The sequence below is a fragment of the Olea europaea genome, chromosome 12 (assembly GCF_002742605.1).
Source record: "Olea europaea var. sylvestris chromosome 12, O_europaea_v1, whole genome shotgun sequence".
In the NCBI taxonomy this organism is placed as follows: Eukaryota; Viridiplantae; Streptophyta; class Magnoliopsida; order Lamiales; family Oleaceae; genus Olea; species Olea europaea.
The window spans coordinates 9,056,182-9,071,180 of record NC_036248.1 but is presented as its reverse complement, the minus strand read 5'-3'; positions in this window follow the sequence as shown (position 1 = coordinate 9,071,180).

Here is a 14,999-nt window from a genome sequence, read left to right as displayed (position 1 = left end):
TTATGGATTGAGATACATTAGAAGCATAACACCAATAACAAAAGACTGAGGTCCATGATTGTAAGAATCTTAGGCATATGAGAATCATGAGATAAATGGGTCGACCAAGATGAAGGTCTTACGATTCTATGAAAGGTCACTGGATTGGTTTCTGGTAGCCATGTAGAGTAGAAGGATTGCTCGAAATCCTATGGCATACCTAATGGATTGGTTGATCAAGTTGAAGGGTGGCACAACTTTGAGAAAGTAGCCGGAAGGTCAGAATTCAAACTAAGAACCACCAAAAATCACCAGCAGTGAAAAACCCAACAATGTCTTTAGCAGAATCTTCAGTTCAGCAATATACGGTTTGAAACATCAAAAATCCACCAAATAATATTCTCTAAATTGAACGCATACGTGCGTCCTTCATATTCACAAAATAATATTCCTAACCCTAATTAGCATCGCTGCTATTATAAAATTAGTAAAACACGTTGCCAACAAACATCATCACAACACCATTATTATAAGCATCTAATCTTGGTACTATGTCGTGCTATCTCGACAAAGACCATAGGTAGAGTCACTGACCCCACCCACTCCCTCAATGACGTGAATAAGATAAAATTAGTGCTGAACGTTACTGCCTTTTGAGAATTTTCCAGCTCAATTAGCTTCTTCTTTCTTTCTCTATTTATACACCAAAATCTCAATACATACACTTTACATACAAATAGAATATTCTTCTTCTTCCTATCTACTAGTGACACATGTCTAACTGTATATACACATCCCTTAAATTCAGGAAATTCACTGCTATGTAATGTCGATTCTGTTGGTGATATTAACAGCCCCTGCAGGATTCAATTTTGTTACTTAATCCTAACACCCCCCTCAAGGTGGAGTGTGTCTCTACCACTCCAAGCTTGTCTCTGAGGAATATGAATCTTGAGTGAGAAAGAGGTTTAGTCAGTATGTCAGCTGTTTGATCTGAGGAGGGAACAAAATGCACTTCCAGTTCTTTCTTTAAAACTTTGTCTCTCACAAAATGGACATCCAGTTCTATATGTTTGGTACGGGCATGATACACTGGATTTGATGCCAGTGCACTTGCACTCAAATTATCACACCAGATTTTAGGTATTGCATTGTGTGGTATACTTAACTCATTCATTAGGGATTGAATCCAAGCTATTTCTGAAGCAGTGTGAGCCAGTGCTCTATATTCGGCCTCTGTGCTTGATCTTGCAACAACATGTTGTTTCTTAGAACACCAAGACACCAAACTATCACCAAGGTAAACACAATAACCAGCTGTGGATCTTCTATCATCTGGGCATGACGCCCAATCTGAATATGCAAATGTTGTAATGTCTAAGCTGTCACTCCTTCGAATAACCAAACCATGTTTTAGTGTACCCTTTAGGTATCTGAAAATTCTCTTGAGAGCCTTCCAATGAACATCTGTAGGAGTTTGAAGGAATTGACTCATTTTATTTACCGAATAGGCAATATCAGGTCTTGTGTGTGCAAGATACTGAAGACCGCCAACTGCACTCCTATAAAGAGTAGGATCACCCGTAGTTTGCCCTGCATCCTTAGCTATTAACTTACCTGCTGCCATAGGTGTTAAGGCTGAATTCAGGTTTTCATAACCAAATTTCTTTAGCAAATCAACTATATATTTTGTTTGAGTTAGATACAGCCCAGTTGTGTCTCTGTAAACTTCAATACCCAGGAAATGACTGAGGTTTCCCATATCTTTAAGAGCAAAACAGGCATTCAATTTATCAATAAATATCTGCAAGTGTTGGTCATTGTTTCCTGTTACTACTATATCATCCACATAAACCAATGCAAACACTACATTTCTTCCATCCATTGAGAAAAACAACGAGTTATCTGCCTTGGATTGTTTGAAGTTCCATTCCAGTAGAGTCTCCTTTAACTTGTCATGCCAAGCTCTTGGTGCTTGTCGAAGTCCATAAAGTGCTTTTTCCAGTTTACATACAAAACCATGATTTCTTTGATCTTCAAAACCTTGTGGCTGATTCATGTACACAGTTTCTTCCAACTTACCATTCAAGAAAGCATTATTTACATCAACCTGTCTGATCTCCCAATCTCTTGTCACAGCAAGAGTCAATATAATTTTTAGCGTTGATGCCTTAACAACTGGACTAAAAGTTTCACTAAAATCAACTCCAGGTGTTTGTAGAAAACCTTTTGCCACAAGTCTTGCTTTATACCTCCTTATCTTGCCTTCAGAGTCACATTTCAACTTATAGACCCATTTGTTTCCAATTATTTTCATTCCAGATTTTGGAGGCACCAATTTCCATGTTCTATTCTTCATCAAAGCATCATATTCTTCTTACATGGCTCTTCTCCATTTATCACTTAACAATGCTTCATTTGTACTTTGTGGCTCAACTTCAAGCAGTTCATCCTTAATTTGATTAGTATACACTTTTGGTTTGAAGATTCCTAATTTACTTCTGGTGGTCATATGATGTCCAACAGTTTGTGTTATACTATGATCATCAATATTAGCATCAATTTCACCATTTTCAGTTTGCTGATCATCGTGATCAAACTCACCAGGCACTACTTGGTTCATTTCAGCACCACTTCCTTCATTTTCATTCAACTCATTCTCTGTTTCATATTCCACACTCTTGTAGGAGCCTGCAACAAGTGTTGCATCAGGATGGGTTGTATCAACTACATTTTGAGGTGATGTCTGATGGCTTAATTCAGTATCAAAAGGAAGAGGGTTGGTGACAATTTCTGAGAATTTTGGCTGACTACGCGTGTTTAGAAAATTAGACTTGAAGGGAAATTCTTCTTCATTGAACACCACATGCCTTGAGATATACATTCTACCAGTAGAGTTTAGGCACTTGTATCCTTTATGTGAATTACTATAGCCGAGGAAAACACATTTTTGAGAGTGAAAATTAAACTTATGGTTTTGGTATGGTCTTAGACATGGGTAACAAGCACAGCCAAATGTTTTTAATGTCTTGTGATCAAAGTTTCTTCTATATAGAATTTGAAAGGGTGATTTGGATTGAAGTACAGGAGTAGGTAGTCTATTTATTAGATAGGTGGCTGTTTGAAAAGCTTCTAGCCAGTAGTGCAATGGCATTTGTGCCTGGGCCAAAAGTGTTAAACCGGTTTCGGTGATGTGTCTGTGTTTCCTCTCTGCCCTACCGTTTTGTGCAGAGGTATAAGGACAAGAATACCTAAGTTTAATTCCTGATTCTGAGGCAATTTTATCAAAGGTCCTAAATTCACCTCCCCAGTCTGATTGTAATGTTTTGATTTTTCTTTCAAGGTTATTTTCTACTAACTTCTTGAATTGAATGAAGATACTTAAGGCTTCGGATTTGTGTTTCATTGGATATAACCATGTGGACCTGCTAAAATCATCCACAAGTAGGATATAGTACCTAAACCCTGAGGTAGAAACCCTTGGCGCTGGTCCCCAGACATCAGTATGTATGAGGTCTAGTGGGTTTGATGCATGAGTTGAAGATGTGTTAAAGGGCAAAGCATGAGATTTACCAAATTGACAGGCTTCACAAAAGTCTGGACTTTCATTAACTTTGACACCTTTATTACAAGACTTAAGGATTTCACTCAACACAGAACTTGAAGGATGACCTAGCTTTCTATGCCAGGTATCTAACTCAGACTTAGGTAACTTGACACTCTTGATTGACTCATTACACCTTGAGCTTGCTGAGAAGACTGCACGGTTGGAGTTATTTCGATAGCTTGACTCTGTAGTGGCAACTTTAGGCTTGGGACTTGGTAGTTTCAGTTGATACAATCCATCTTTAAGCATCCCTTGCAGCAAGATCTCCTTCGTTTGCAGGTCCTTAACAACACAATAGTTAGGATAAAACTCCATAAATACATTGTTGTCATTCGTTAGTTGAGAGACACTAATCAAATTTTTCTTGATTGCAGGTACATAAAGTAATTTATTCAATGCAAGGGTCTTATCATTCAATGTAATAAGGTCTCTTCTGCCAACATTATCAATATGCAAAGAATTCCCATTACCAACAAGCAATTTTTCCTTACCTCTGTATTTCATCATGGTATTTAGATTACCTTTGTCATCAGTGACATGGTTGCTTGCTCCAGAGTCTGCAAACCATGCCGAGTCCTCAACGGTTCTTGGTGAAGCAACAAGGCAGCAGGTGATGAATTGTTCTGCATATTCTGGTTCCCAGGTCTGCTGCCCATATACCTGTCATCATATCTATTGAAACACCATTTAGCCAAATGGTTATTCATCCCACAAATCTGGCAGGGTCCTCGACTTTCATTCATCCTACCTCCTCTACCCCTGCCTCTTGTTCTTCCCCTGAAGTTGGAAAATCTCCCACTATTAATAGGTCTAAAACTTCTACCACTAGAAGAACTTGTCCTCTGTGTTAGCTGCACACTTGTCTGGTTGATATTTATTGTGCCCAAGTCATTCTTAATCTGATTGAGATATTCAAGTCTGCTCTCAAAGGTCATGAGAACAGAGGAGAGCTCATGCCATGATACATCCTCCTTGCTATTGAGTTGCACCACAATAGGTGTGTATTCTTCATCCAGTCCAGATAGAACTTGAGTTACCAAATCACTTGGATCTATGGTTTTTCCAGCAATCTGCAAGTTGTCAGCCAATTGTTTGATGGTAGTAAGATATTGATCCATGGTCATTGATCCTTTCCTGGTCCTTTGCAACTCTCCAGTGAGGAATATAACTTTGGATCTATTCATTATCCCATAGCTTTCCTTGACTGCACTCCACAACTTACATGAACTAGTGCACCCCATTACTCTCATTGCAATTTCAGGGGTCATGGATGAACACAACCATCCCATTAATAGCTGATCAGTTGAAAACCACTTACTGTAATCAGGATTTTGAACCATTTCTATGGCTTCTCCCTCTTTAGTAGCAATTTGAGTTTGTAAAAACTCTGGTGGACATGGCTTCGTTCCCAGCAAAAATCCTTCAAGGTTATGCCCTCTGATCATGGGCATAACCATGTTTTGCCACAGCAAAAAATTATCTCTATCCAACTTTATCGATGGAGTCTGGATGAGGTTTAACCCAAAAGGAGAGGTCTGATTCACAGGAGACTGAAAGGTTGTTGCAGTGCTCGACTCACTTGGAGGAGTTTCTCTTCCAGAATTGGTGTTAGCCATTAGGGCTCTGATACCAAGATAAAATTAGTGCTGAACGTTACTGCCTTTTGAGAATTTTCTAGCTCAATTAGCTTCTTCTTTCTTTTTCTATTTATACACCAAAATCTCAATACATACACTTTACATACAAATAGAATATTCTTCTTCTTCCTATCTACTAGTGACACATGTCTAACTGTATATACACATTCCTTAAATTCAGGAAATTCACTGCTATGTAATGTCGATTCTGTTGGTGATATTAACAGCCCCTGCAGGATTCAATTTTGTTACTTAATCCTAACAGAATAGTACGTAGCCCTTTGTATTCATAGAATCGGCTATAAATTGTATAATATTCTCTTTCAGAAGTATTCTTTATGATGTCAACAAAGCACGGCTATGCATGCCCATGCAAGCCCATTGCCAGTCTAAGACCTGCCAAGCAACTTCCCTAATTGGATGATTTTATTCATCATGACAGCGCAACATACACGTATGAACCCAACTCCTTTGATATCAATGGGAAAAAAAGCTCAAATAAATTATCACACTCAAAACACACACACACAAGTGTACCTTCAACGGGCACTAAAATCTGCAGTAATAGATAACAAGAAAAAATGGTGCTCGGAGAGAAATTGAATCAATTTATGCAAAACCAATTTGGTTACCAATCAGAAGAGGAGGTTAAATTGCAAGATGAACCAATCTTCCAATGTAACTTCGTAAATGTATTGGTTTGTTTTTGCTCAGTTTTTCTTTCTTTCTTCCCTAGTTAATTTTGATTTCTCAATTCTAGTCTAAAATGCCAGTTTTTCTAAATTTTTCAAAACTTTCAGTACTTCCTTTTTCTAAGAATTTCCCAGTTTGCCCTGATCAATTCTATTTGTGGACGCATGCATACAGTTGTATTTAAAAAAGTAGATCTATCAATGATTTCTATGTTTAAGGAAAAACTATAATTTGTTTGTGTTTTTGTTTTAAAAGTTGAATCTAATTCAGGAATCCAGTTGTATACTTAATTCTTCTGGTCCTCTTTTTTTCCCTTCAAATTCAAATTTTAAAAATCAATGTCATGCTATGCAATTGAGGGATATTTACAGGGTTGAGTGTTGGATTTGGTTTCACCCCCAACTTTTAGGGAATCCATGCTTGACTACTTATATTTGTATCCTTTTCTTAGGTGTTCAAATGTGAATATGCAGAAATTCCTCTATTTTAAATTGGTTTAATTATTTTTTTAATAGTTGAATGGTATAGATGTCATTGCATATTTTTTCATACCTTAAATTAAAAAGGATTTTTTATTGAATTGTTTTAAAGTTTATTTAAATACCAATTGTGTACTGTGCATGGGGAATTGAAGTATAGGCTGTTGTGCTGTAAATTCTTACTTTGACATTTATGCATAGAATAATTTGATTTTATTGTTAATTTAGCAATAAACAAGATTTGATGAAGTGCGATTGAATTTCATTTGTAATTTTGAGATAAAATCTGTGGAAATCACGTATCAATTGTGGCTCAATCATGGGAGATTGTAATATTTGTTAGATGGAGTAATTAGAGTTAATTTAGGAAATAATTTTGCCTTCCTTAAGATAGAATATTATTTTTCCTTTCTTCATCCATTGTATTGTAGCATATATTGAGAGATTGAAGTGTAAGAATTAAGTACATCAATAGAAAAACCTTTTTCACCATTTTCTAAATGGTCTCTGAGCAATGGTAAATTCAAACCTGACCATCAATGGCAAAAACCACTGCCAACAATAAAAATTCAGGCACCGCCAAATCTGAAACTAGTGAGACAGAATCCATTCACACCATGGCTTCAATTGGAGTTGATAATTCCTCCTTTCAACTCACAGTCGAGAAGCTCAATGGTAGAAATTGTAAAGAATGGGCTAAATCCATTAAGCTGGTGGTCAAAGGGAAAGGAAAAATTGGGTACCTTATCAGCTACACGAAGCAGCTTGCGGATCCCGTCCAACAACAAAAGTGGAAATCTGAAAATTCTATGGTTATGTCATGGCTCGTCAACTCAATGGCACCGTCAATTAGCAAAATTTACCTCTTCATGACAACTGCAAAGGATAATATGGGACAGTGTTCGAGAGATGTACTTAGACATGGAGGATGCATCCCAGATTTTCAAAATTAAGACCAAACATTGGAAGGCGAAGCAAGGAGAACGGAGTTTCACTAAGTACTATGTGGAGATGACCTCTTTATGGCAGGAATTGGACCTTAGTATGGATGAACAAGGGGATTGCCCTAGTGATGGTGTTCGATGTAAGAAAAGGGTAGAGAATGAATGTTTGTATGAATTCTTGGCTGGGTTGGACAGAGAACTCGACGATGTAAGAGGCCAGATTCTTAGCCTCCGGCCACTGGCATCCACCCAGGATGCCTTCGCTGAAGTTCGACGCGAGGAGAGTCGTCGGCTGATTATGTTGAAGAAGGAAGGAATTGGGTCTGATGAACGTATTGATGGATCAGCCCTATTATTTGATTCTATTGGGCTGCTAGATCTCATGAAGTTGGGCCTAAAGTTATTGTTGCTAAAACTAGAAAAAAAAATTAAATGGACCCAGCCTAAGACAACAAACTGGTTGCCCATGGTGTGACCATTATCGGAAACCTAGACATAAAGAGGGCACGTGTTGGGACTTGCATGGAAAGCCATCTGACTGGAAACCAAGACTAAACACCAAAAATTACGACAAGCTACAGTTAGGTTCTCTAAAACACAAAATTCCACTTCCAGCAATGCGCTATAACAACTCTGCAAAATGTTCTCCAACTTTCAATCACCTAGCTCTTCAAGTTCTTTAGCTTACAGAGGTAATATCCTGAGAGGCCTTAACAACACCTTACTCTAAAAAATATCATGGACTATTAATTCTGGTGCGTCCGATCAAGTGATGGACTCACACCACCTATTTATTTCAAACTCAAATTGTGCTGGCAATCTTAAAGTCAAAATTGCAGATGATTCTCTATCCCCAGTGGTTGGAAAAAGGAGTATTCAAATCTCTAATTTAATTACACTCGAAAATGTTCTATATGTCCCAAATGTATCATGCAATTTATTGTCCATCAATCAATTAACAAAAAGTTCAAATTGCACTGCTAATTATTTTCCTTCTTACTGTGTCTTTCAGGACCTATTATAGGGGAAGACGATTGGTGGTGTTAAAGAGTGTGAAGGGCTCTACCACTTTCACGAGACTAATGTGAGTCAACAAAGTCGATTTGCTAGTTGTGATACTGTTTTGTTCCTAAGAATAGTGAAATTCGTTTATGGCATTATAGAATGGGTTATCCCAATTTTCAACATCTAAGACATGTATTTCCTTCAATTTTTTCAACTAAAACATTTTTCGATCTTAAATGTAACATTTGTGAGCTTGAAAAACATCACCATTCTTCATTTCAAAAATCTGTGTATAAACCATCTAGACCATTCACTTTAATACACAGTGATCTATGGGGACCCTCTCGACCCGTAATTGCACCCACACAAAGTGATTTGTCACATTTATCGACGACCACACTAAACTTCGTTGGGATTATATGCTAAAAGAAAAAATTGACGTACGTTTTATGTTCATGAATTTTCACTCAATGGTCCAAACCCAATTTTAGACAAAAATTCTAAATTTACGTACAGACGACACAGATTATTTCAATGATATACTAAGAACCTATCTCTAAGAAAATGGAATAATTCACAAGAGTTCTGGTGTTGATACTCCCCAACAATATGAGTATCAATTAGATAGGAAAACTAATTTATAGCCAGCAATTAGAATAAATGCTTTGTATATTAGTTGTAATTGGTAGAAAATTATTCATTTTCCATACACGTATAGTGGTGGCTGACATTCAGCCGTGTAATGTGCTTTATCATTCCTATATATACAAAGGAACCCTCACAATGAGGATTATCGGTTCAAAAGCAGAAATTGAATACTTTTGTCATGGTATCAGAGCCACTTTGAATTTGTGCATACCTTGTTGTAGGATTGAGTCTCTTTGTTTTGGGTATCAATTGCTAGTTCGATTGGAGTGTGGGTGGAGCTGGTCTCAATTCATCCTTTTTTTCTCGGTGTAATTGAAGGCTATGGTCGACGCCAACTTTGCCGTCGACTTCTTCTGCGGTCATCGACTCTTCGCAGTCAATTCTTTACAACCGGCTTCAAGTGGTGCTGACGCTCTGGTAGGGTGAGTGCATGAATCTGGTGCGAGTTTTCGACGTTGCCTCCTTTTTTTTATTTGGTTGCTGGAAAATCTCTGAGCCTAGCAGCTGTCTTCGTGATTTCGGGATTTTTTTGTTCGGAGGTCTCTGGTTTTCATGCGGAGATTGTGGAATTCTGTGGTGACTGGTGAGTTACGTGGTTTAATTGGGTTAAGATATTTGGGTCATATCAATTTATTTGTCTTGGACTAAGTGTGTTGGGCTAATATCACTGTTTATTGGGTTATATAATTGAGCTATATTAATTCATTTGCTTTGGGCTAACTTAATTGGGCCAGATTGATTCGTTTGTTTTGGACGGACTAAATTTAATTTGGGATTGTTATTAATATAATTAATTGTTAGTACTATGGCAACCAATATTTCTGATTCTTTTGGTGTGCGATTCACAGGAAAAAAATTATTCTGCATAGGAATTTCAATTTCGATTATTTGTTATGGGAAAAGAACTATAGGGTCACATTGATGGAAGTGACCCGGTTCCTACTGAGGCTACTAAATTGGCTCAATGGACAGTGAAAGATGCAAGAGTAATGACATGGATTTTATGATCTGTTGATCCGATGATTGTCCTAAATCTAAGGCTATATAAAACTGCTAAAAATATGTGGGAATATTTGAAAAAGGTTTACAATCAGGATCACACAGCAAGACGATTTCAGTTGGAATATGAGATTGCAAATTACACTCAGGGCAATCTCACCATCCAGGATTACTTTTTCGGGTTTCAACATTTATGGGGTGAATTTACTGATATTATCTATGCTAAAGTACTACTTGAATCTCTTGCTGCCATTCAGATTGTTCATGAACAAAGCAAACGTGATCGATTTCTGATGAAGTTGAGACCATAATTTGAGGCTACGCGCTCCAATTTTAATGAATTGCGATCCACCTCCCTCTTTGGATGTATGTTTTGGGGATTTACTTCGAGAAGAACAACGTCTTACAACACATGCCACTTTTCAGCAACATCATATGACATCTAATGCCATCACTTATGCAGCCCATGGGAAAAGCAAGGGAAGGGATATGCAGAAAGTTCAATGTTTTAACTGCAAAGACTATGGGCATATTGCTAATCATTGTACCAAGAAGTCTTACAATTACTGCAAGAAGTCGGGACACATTATCAAAAACTATCCTATTCGACCTCAGAATCGCTAAGCCAATGCATATCAGGTTAGTGTCAGTCCACCAGCTCCTGAGGTATCTTCTGCTGCTGCGCTACCCTTTCTTACTCCTGAAATGGTCCAAGAAATGATTGCATCAGCTTTTTCTACTTTCGGACTTCAAGGTAACCATAATATTTCATCTCAATCTTGGCTAGTTGATTCAAGTGCCTCAAATCATGACCAGTTCCTCCGATGGTCCTTGTGATATTCGCCCATATCAAGGTTATCTCATATTCAAATAGCTAATGGGAGTCATTTAGCTATTGATGTCGTTGGTAACATTAATTCTACTTTCCGAGACATTTTTATATCTCGTGGTTTATCTACAAATCTTATTTTAGTCGGTCAATTAGTTGATAACAATTATAATGTCCATTTCTCTCATCTATTGGATGTTGTTTGTACATTATTACTTGATTCCTCTGTTCCTTCAAAATTCTGGGTTGAAGCAGTGTCCACTGCAATTTATTTAATCAATAGATTGCCTTCCCAAATTTTGTGCTTTGACTCTCCATATTATCGCCTTCATAATCAACATCCTACTTATCATAACTTGCATACCTTTGGATGCATTTGGTTTGTTCATTTACTTTCTCGTGAAAGACACAAACTTTCTGCACAATCTGTTAAGTGTGCCTTTATGAGCTATAGTGTTTCGCACAAAGGTTATGTTTGCTATGATCCATGTTCTAACAGATTTCGTATTTCTCGTAATGTTATTTTCTTTAGCAACAATCTTTCTTTCCTACCCATGCTCAAAATTTGCTTGAAATTAGTATTCTTCAATCTTTTGATGATTTGATTTCTCATCCTGAAAGATTTAAGCCTGGACTCCTCCCTATTTTTTTGCAAGACATCTCCTGGTATTGTTTTTTTACTTGTGTATGTGGATGATATTGTTATCACTGGCACGAATTCTGGGTCAATCACTCAACTCCAGCAGCATCTACAGGCTTCCTTTCATATGAAGGATCTTGGTCCGCTCACATATTTTTTGGGTTTGGAAGTACATACGGATTCCACAAGTATCTTCTTGAACCAACACAAATACATCCAAGACTTGATCACTGTGGTTGGTCTTCAAGATTCTTTATCTGTTGATACTCCTCTGGAAGTTAATGTTAAATATCGTCGTGAGGAGGGTGACCTTCTTTCTGAACCTACTATCTTTCGTCAATTAGTTGGGAGCCTTAACTACTTGACCATCACTAGGCCTGATATATCATTCGCAGTCTAGCAAGTCAGTCAGTTTATGCAAGCTCCACGACATCATCTTGGGGCCATTCATCGCGTCATTTGGGATCTCTGAGGAGTACCGTGGATTGTTTTTTCCTGCTGGCTCTCCCACCCATCTTGTTGCATTTAGTGATGCGGATTGGGTTGGGTGTCCTGATACCCATCGTTCTGTTACTAGTTGGTGTATGTTTCTTGGTGATTCTTTGATTTCCTGGAAGAGTAAAAAGTAGGCCCGTGTGTCTAAATCTTCAACTGAATCCGAATACAGTGCCATGTCCACTGCCTATTCTGAAATTATTTGGCTTCGTGGGCTTTTAGCTGAATTTTGCTTTCCTCAATCTGATCCTACACCCCTTTATGCAGACAACACTAGTGCTATTTAGATTGTTGCAAATCCAATATATCATGAATGTATAAAGTATATCGAAGTGGATTGTCACTCAATTAGGGAAGCTTTTGATGCAAGTATTATTTCTCTTCCACATATCTCGACTGATCTTCAGATTGCTAACATATTCACCAAAGTCATGACACGACAACGTCATCTCTTTCTTGTGGGCAAATTGATGCTTCTTGATCACCCAACATCAATTTGAGGGGGGATGTCAATTAGATAGGAAAACTAATTTATAGCCAGCAATTAGAATAAATGCTTTGTATATTAGTTGTAATTGGTAGAAAATTATTCATTTTCCATACACGTATAGTGGTGGTTGACATTCAGCTGTGTCATGTGCTTTATCATTCCTATATGTACAAAGGAACCCTCACAATGAGGATTATCGGTTCAAAAGCAGAAATTGAATACTTTTGTCAATGAGATTGCAGAATGAAAAAATAAACACTTGGGGTATTTCGGGCCCTTATGTTCACCACAAATGTCAACAAAACTTTTTTAGGGTGATGCTATTCTCACATCAGCCTAGCTCATTAAGAATGTCTAGCCGTACTCTGAATTTCGAAACTCCTCTCCAAAAATTCCAGAATTTTTTTCCTAACACTCGCCTTACCTCCAATCTTCCTCTAAAAGTGTTTGGTGTACGGCCTTTATCCACATACATTACCATCATCGCAACAAACTGGAGCCTCGTGCAATTAAGTGTGTATTCATTGGATACTCACCTACACAAAGGGATATAAATACCGTGATCCAATCACAAAAAAACATTTGTCAGCCTTGATGTCACTTTCTTCGAAAACAAACCCTTTCCAAAAAACCTCTCTTCAGAGGGGGATCCTACGTGAAGATGAAGAACTCGTCTTGGAAATACCTCTTAATCTTGATCTCTGTAACTCTATCCCAAATACCAAATCTACATCACCAAACTCCAACTCTATCCTAAACACTCTACCTACATCACCAACACGTTCTAACTTGTCATTTATAGAAGACAACTTAAACTTAGGGGAGAACAGAAAGAACAACATGACAAAGAGATGATTGTTTACTCAAGTAAGCTAAAACCAAAGGATAAGGAAAAACTCATTCTCGAGGCACCAAGAGAGTGGAAACCGTTGATAGCTCCAAATCCTGATGAGCTTTCTCCCAAATCACCTGATAGTGATGATCTACCTATTGTTCTCAAGAAACAAACTCGTTCATGCACTCTTCACTCTATTTCAAAATTTTTTGCTTATAATACTCTATATTCAAAATTTAGAACATTTGTTTCTAACCTTGATAGCACAAAAATTTAAAGAAACATTTAGGAGGCTTTGGAAATTCTCAAGTGGAGAAAAACAGTAATGGATAAAATGAAAGCATTAGAAGCAAATAAAACATTGGATGTGTTGGAACTACCAAGAGAAAAGAAACCCGTTAGGTGTAAATGGGTGTTTAATGTTAAGTATAAGGCACATGGAACAATAGAGCGATACAAGGCTCGTCTAGTTGCAAAGGGATATGCTCAAATCCATGGCATAGATTACGTAGAGACATTTGCACCAGTTGCAAAATTTAATATAGTCCGACTTCACCTATCACTAGGAACAAATATGGATTGGCCACTCCAACAACTTGATATTAAGAATGTATTTCTGAATGGAGAGTTGGCAGAAGTCTATATGATGCTACTACCTGGGTTTTCTAACGGAAATTAAGGAAATAAAGTATGCAAATCGAAAAAAGTCTCTATACGGCCTCAAACAATTACCTAGGGCATGGTTTGACATATTCGCAAACGTGTTAAAAAGCCAGGGATATCAACAAGAGCAATCAGATCATACTCCGTGTTTCAGATTGTTTGAAGATGGGACAAAGACTATCCTAATTGTCTATATTGACGATATTATTCTCACCGGAGATAATACAGTTGAGATAGAGAGGCTAAAAAGAGGATTAGATGCAGAATTTGAAGTGAAAGGCTTGGGAGAAATGCGAAATGAATGGAAGTAGCTAGAACAAAGAAAATATGTTCTAGACATCCTTACTGAAACTGGTATGCTCGGGTGTAAACCATGTGATACTTCTATGGACACTGGAAGGAAAATAAATAATATTGGAGAATTTGTTGAAAAGGAGAGATATAAAAAAATAGTGAGATAACTAATTTACCTATCCCACACTAGACCAGATATTGCATTTGCAGTAAGCGTAGTAAGCCAACACATGCATGCTCCAAGGGAAACACATTTAGAAGCAGTATACAAGATTCTGAGATATCTTAAAGGCTCCCCTGGAAAATGATTACTGCGCAAGAAAAATGAGAAATATAGGTAGAAATATTCACTGATGCTGACTGGGCAGGAGCAATAAAAGATAGGAGATCAACCACTGGTTATTTTTTTATATGGTGAAACTTGGTAACCTGAAGAAGTAAGAAACAAAATGTAGTAACCAGAAGCAGTGCAGTAACAGAGTTTAGAGCAGCTGCTCAGGGAATATGTGAAGGTTTATAGTTGAAGAAACTTTTGGAAGAGCTACAGATTCCAACAAAATTTTCAATCGAACTCTATTGTGATAATAAAGCAGCTATCAACATCTCATTCAACCCAGTTCAACATGATAGAACCAAATATGTAGAGGTGGACAGACACTTCATCAAGGAGAAAGTTGAAAGTGGAACTATTTGCATGATCTACATCCCTATCAGAAAGCAGACTCTAGACGTATTTACCAAAGGACTACAGAGGCAAATATT